We start from the raw sequence: 6,518 nt of genomic DNA on the forward strand, positions 1-6,518 counted from the left end.
TTTTTTTTTTTTTTTAATTAAACACCACAGAAAAAGTCTGCAGATAAACCAATGGTGCTGAAACGATTTAAGCACAAATGATTTGATGCCGCCACATGCTAATCATCCTGATTTAGTTTGTTTTGCCCTGTAGCCGTACTAGTGCTGACCTACACAGTTTCAGTTGCAATGCATTCAGGCTACCTATTCCATAATTACCAGATCACATGCCAGAAGCAGCGTATCCTGAGAGTACATTCAGAGAGTCTGAAGACATTGCTGGGCTGTTGGACACTAATGAAGACTAGCAGAATCACTTCATTTTGTCTGCATCTATATTGACACTATTACTCCTGCTGAAAGCTAGACTATTTTAGAATAATTAGACTATTTGAAAGCAATTAATGTTTGTACATGTATTTATCCTCTCAACACCCTGGTGATAGAGAAGTAGTATTCTCCTCGTTTTACAGATTGGGAACTGAGACAGAGACTTGCCCAAGGACACATAGGATGCTTGTGGCAGAGCAGGAGATTGTATCCAGGTCTCCAGCTAGTGTCATCACTGACCATCCTCTCTCTCAGGGCTTAGTGACTTATGATTGGAAATAGTTCTTTGTATTTAACTCAAACATTCAGTTCACCTTAATTCCTCATGAGATAACTAATGAAAAATGCTACAAGATAACCCATTAACCTTAGTGATTAGATAGTAAAATTTGAAAGTCAGTATTCATATTTTGGTAACGTATAATTCTGAGACAAATTTTCATTTTAATTTCCATACAAGTGCTTAGAGTCAATACTATCTATGTACAGGAAAGTTAAATATCCATAAGACTAGATATTTCATGTGCAATAATAAAGACAGCTAATCCCATTCTTCCTCTACTCCCCCCAGTCTGAAAGGCATGCTTTACCAAGTGTGTTGCACTTATTTTATGACAATATTGTATAATAAAGTTCAACTAATGGCACACAACACTACTGCCACTCAGTCATACTCTTACATTATGCTGGCAATCATTCATATGTAACATTGCAACTGAACAATTTCCAGTAAATTTAGTTTTTGTTTTACAGAGTTTCTACCTAAAGAGCTTTTACACAGAACTACAACACATAGCAGCTTAGTTTTCTTTGGTTTAATTATAAAATCACTGTAGTATTTACCAAAGAGCAGGATTTTGCTACAGGGCAGTTAGGTAACTAAATATAACCATAACAGTTGCTGTCTGTTCTCATTACTTAACCTACCTGCTTGACAAGCAGATTATTTATATCTTAAATATAAGTAAACTTATTGATAACACCTGCATAGTAAAGTCTAAATATTTAGAAGAAACTTTTTATTATGATTTTCAAACTGAAGAATTTAATCCTTAAAGCTAGAAACATCATCAGAGATGCACCACTATGCTTTTCTATAGGGTGCACACCTGATGCAATGGGATAAGTGTATGAAAATGAGGGATTTAAAAAATCAGTTGCATACTGATGAAATTCTTATGTTTATTTTATGAAGTTATAGCAGGTCAAATATTAATAATACTTAAGGAAAATACCTACTTAAGGATATTGTAAGAATTAGTTACTATACATGCTTTGAAAATAAGTACTACATACAGGTGCTTTTACAGACTACTGAACGCTGTATGCCCATGCATGCTCCCACAGGTCTCCTTCCCAAAGCTTCACAAGCCAGCAGGGAGTGTTCCCATTGGATAGAGGAAGAACGCTTAAGGTCAGACTTCCCTATGTCTGGTCTGAGAATGACACTTGGCTGGGCAGCCAGACACCACAGCCCCCAAAGCTCTTATCAAGCAGAAGGAACTGATGGGAATTGGAGACTCCTTGATGTGGGTCAGAACAATGAGGGGTTGCTGATTTTGGTTAGGATACAGTATGTTGGTTAGACAACAACGTTTACATGGGGAAGTGATTTTGTCTTCTCTTTAATATTAGAGCTGGCTGGGAAGTCTGACAATAGCATTTTCCTTTGGAAAGCAAAATGGTCCATGGGAACACATTGATTTCAAAGAATCTGTCACTGGAAACTTGTCTGGTTTCCGCTAGCTCACCTACCTGCTGGGAAGCCAGGAGAGAGACTAGAGAGGAACAGAGTTGTTCAGATTATTATTACAGCTGCTATAAATATAACTTCCAAATATAACACCAGAACATTCACTAAAAATACTATATATAACTAAAGCTTAATTGTGCCATTCCTACCCAGACCTCAATTGAGCAAGATACTTCAGTATGTACTTTAATCTCATGAATAGTCTTCAATGGGACTATTCATGCTTAAAGTTAAGCACATGCTGAATTGAGGGCAAAAGTAGTTACACTGACTTCAGAGCGATTTCTTGGGTAATTAAGGCCAGTGTAATCAAACCTTTAATATTTAGAGCAGGGATCCTCAACCTTTGGCACGCAGCCCTTCAGGGAAATCCTCTGGCGGGTCAGAACAGTTTGTTTACCTGCAGCGTCTGCAGTCTCGGCCAATCGCAGCTCCCACTGCCCGCAGTTTGCCGTTCCAGGCCAATGGGGGCTGGAGGAAGCGGTGGCCAGCACATCCCTTGGCCTGCACTGCTTCCCGCAGCCCCCATTGGCCTGGAACGGCAAACCGCAGCCAGTGGGAGCTGAAATCAGCCGAACCTGCGGATGCTGCTGGTAAATAAACCGTCCCGACCTGCCAGCAGATTTCCCTGATGGGCTGCGTGCCAAAGGTTGACGATCCCTGATGTAGATTAATAGAATGGGACTATGAAAGCTTAAGGTGACATTGCTTTAAAATTGCCATATGGGCATAAAGACAAACAGGAGCCAAGAGTACACGTTTGTACAGCATTGAGGGAACTCAGAAGAAAAAACAAAACTGTTAATGCACTGAGTGGATTTGTTTATAAGGAAAGACTTGAAGTGTTGTATAGTACGTATAGCTTGGAGCTAAGCAAGATTTTTTTTTTTTTTTAAATAAATACTTGTATAGCATTTAAATTACACCTCTACCCCGATATAACACTGTCCTTGGGAGCCAAAAAATCTTACTGCGTTATAGGTGAAACTGCGTTATATCAAACTTGCTTTGATCCACCGGAGTGCTGCGTTATATCTGGTCGCATTATATCGGGGTAGAGGTGTATTTAGGATAACATATGGGATGAAATCAAGAATGGGAAGACAATATTAGGAGCCACTTCCTTATAATTTTATCTATTAGACTGTAGAATAGTCTCAAGTAGAAACAAACAATGGAAGTCACATAACTTAAGACACTTATGTCAAGGGTGGGCAAAACACTAAGTACCTAAGGGAAAAATCTTGAACTGGAAAGATGGATTAGAAAGACTAATAGAATCACAGAACAGACCTCTGCTAGAGCCTGCAACTCTCTTCTCTAGTAGCTAGAGCAGGGAGGATGAAGCAGCCTACTTGTGCCATTAAACTTTACAAGTTTAAATTCCCTAAAACCAAGTTATTTAGTATCTCCTTGTGGGTAGTGTCTTGCCCAGTTGTCCTCCCTCAGCACTCAGCTCTCTGTGCATGGGGAAGAAGAAATGTTAATTAGTTGACCAGCACTTCAGAGACCAAATTCTCCCTTTTGCCATTAGCACTTAGAACTGAGCAGAAGGAATGAGCAAAGTAACAGAGGAGATAATGGCAACACAGTCAGACAACCAAAAAGTGTTTAGCTAAAACTTGTGGGAGAATTCAACTCTATAGAACCTTCTCTTCCCTGAGTTTCACTGGCAGAAAAGTGAGTGTATCAAGGACTCATATTTTCTTCACTAATAAAAGTTCAGAAGTATTGCCTTTAACATTGATAAAATAAAGCTTTGCATTATAAAACAATTTCTATTTAAAATGTTATTTAGTCCTACTACTAGGAGAGATGAAAAGATTTGTAATTAAAAGGGCAGTCAAATTTGGTCTAAAATTTACATTTGGTTAAAAATTGTCTTTTTAAAGCCAAAAAACTCTTTACTCAGTCTTTTAAATTCAAGTTAAAAAAACAAAACAAACACTTCCCCAGTCACTAAAATCTGAACCTGATAGCACTAACATAGTGAAAGTGAAACCAACAACTGACTCCATTGATTTGTTTTGTCCAAGCCAAGTTAAATGCAAGAATAAAATACTGACATTAGATTTTAAAATATCAGTTGTAATAATCTGTTACTGAGCACATAAGGAAGTGAACTCTATGAATTTTTTAAGTGTCCCTTTAACACTTTGGGTCCTAAACTGATTGACAGAATTCACTGAACTGGTTTCCACTTTATCCAAATCCAGAAAACATGCACAAGCATAACTTTTTGCAGAACCTAAGCCTTAATTTTGTTATGCTAAATAGTAATATTTAAAAAAACTATTGGAAGCATTTTCCCATTGACATCAAAGCAACCTATTACACTGGTCATGGTGTCCCCATTTCCTAGTTATTCTGCACCCAGTCAGATCTGGATTTAGCAACTAGTTATCAATCCTTAAGGTTTTTTGCCTGCTAGGAAGTTTGTACTGTTTTCCAGAAGTGATGTAACTGAATAAACGCTAGTGTAGTTCTCCATTATGTCAGCGACACTGGAACAGCCAAACATTACAGACATGTGGGCAAAAGATGCCTACTTTTCGCAAATAGTTGTAAAATTACTTCAGTTACAGAGACTTCATGGTGAACAAGTGTTTAAATCAGAACAAGAACCTGTTTTTTACAGAAGAGTGAAGTGTCTCTAATGAGTTTGGATACACTTCATAGCAAATAGGAACAGATGTACAAACTTGACTGTTCCAATGATAAATTAAAAGCAGCAATTACACATGTGATTATTCTGATAAGTACCTTAATGTTTCTACAGAACCTAGTCCCAGTCCTGATGGGGGCTTTGCGTGCTACCATAATAAAGAAAAGTCAATCAGACCAAATTAGCACACACAATACTTGAGGCAAGAGCAGCAGTATTTCACTGACTGTTCTTGTGTCAGATCAAAAAAGTGACGTGGTTCCACTCAGTGAGGTAAGTAATGAAGAAACCTTTTTGCAACATAGTGATTGTTAATTGATTGTTCAGATTGAACATAAAGAAAACGTTTAGGATTCACCAGAAACAACAGATTTGCTTTGTGAACCATTTTACACCATTGTATTGTTTCTTGCTTATTTGCATTTAATTGCAGTTCCTGGCTGACTCATTAGCAAATTTACAAGTTCACAATATTCTTTGAGAGTCCCTCCCCCACAAAGGTACTTTTTAAAACTCTCTCAAATGAAACTCAGCATCCAGGGCCTTAGCAAAGGGGTTTCCAGCCCTAACGATGTCAGTTACTCAGGCGTAACAAAAGAATTCAAGTGTGAGGCCTGAAGGTTGCACTTGGCTGCTTGTTCCACAAAGCCCCCCATACACGAATGCATTATACCCAGAAACGTGACGGCTTGGAGACAAGCTCGGTAACTAAAGGGACCTTCTACACGAGCGCGGTGCATTTTGCCTTGGAAAAAAGGAAGGACTATTTTAGAGAGACTGGCAGCGTGTCGGCCTCACCTTTACGGCTACCATGAACCTGACTTTTCAGTAATCACAAAATCTGTGCAACCCTCCCCCCCCACCACACACACACACACACACACACACACAGCCGGCCTTCGCGGCAACGAGTTGGCATTTGGCTGCCCTGGGAGAGCGCAGCGCCCGGCCCAGAGCTCGCAACACCAAGAGAGACAGAAGTCGCGGGGGTTGTTTTACTAACAAGCCCTTGGCCGTGTCCCGGGAGGCTCCCCAGGTCAGAGCTCTCCCGGCGGCAGCAGCAGCAGCATCCTTCCCCCCCACCCCGCGCGGGGCTGCAGCGCCAGGGAGGGGAGCGGGTCCCCCGGGACCTCACCCGGCACCGACTTTATCCCGAGCCTACAACGGCCGGGGGGAAGTGGACAGAGCCAGGGTCGCCCCCATGAGGAACAGCTGCCAGTGGCGAGGGGCTCCCCCCGCGGGGGGCGGCTCCTCTCCTGGGGAGGGAGAAGCTCGCACCCCGCTGTCCCTCCAGAAGCGCCAAATCCGGGCCAGCTCCTCGCCCCCAGCGCGGGACGGGTGCCCCGGGAAGGTGACCCCCGCCCGGCCCCGGGGGCGGCTCTCACCCACCTGGGCTGGGAGCCCGGCCCTGCCGCCCGCCGCCTGCGCCCCGCGTGGGGAAGCTCAGCCGAGCCGAGCTCCGCGCCCGAGGTCACCGCCAGCCGCCGCCATCTTGTGCGCCCGCCTGCGCGGCCTCCCGCGGCCGCTGGACAACGTCAGCGCCGCTGGGAGCCCGGCCCCAGTCCCGCCGGGCCCCCCCGCCTGCCCGGCCCTGGCGACGGGCTCCGCCTGCCCCGCGGCGCCCAATGGGAGCCGGCTCAGCGAGCGCCCCCCGCCGTGGGGAGGGGCCTTGGGGGATCGTTCAGCCTGTTGCCTTGTCCTGCCTGTGTCTGGTCCTCCGCGTGTGTGTTTGTGGGGGGTCTGTCTGGGGAAGGGGGGTGTCTGTGCCTGCTAGTCTATAGGTCTGTGTCT

At 43.4% G+C, this 6,518-nt stretch overlaps 1 protein-coding gene across 2 annotated transcripts in view; it reads right to left on the reverse strand.

The window, feature by feature from the left end:
• USP44 (ubiquitin specific peptidase 44) overlaps positions 1–6,271 on the reverse strand; it is a 31,671-nt gene extending 25,400 nt beyond the window's left edge. For both annotated transcript variants that reach the window (XM_034773018.1, XM_034773012.1), the window contains exon 1: positions 6,117–6,271. The gene's annotated coding sequence lies outside the window, so the exon portion shown is untranslated. The remainder of the gene's footprint in view (positions 1–6,116) is intronic.
• Between the last annotated feature and the right edge of the window lie 247 nt (positions 6,272–6,518).

This window comes from Trachemys scripta, chromosome 1, assembly GCF_013100865.1.
Source record: "Trachemys scripta elegans isolate TJP31775 chromosome 1, CAS_Tse_1.0, whole genome shotgun sequence".
NCBI lineage: Eukaryota > Metazoa > Chordata > Testudines > Emydidae > Trachemys > Trachemys scripta.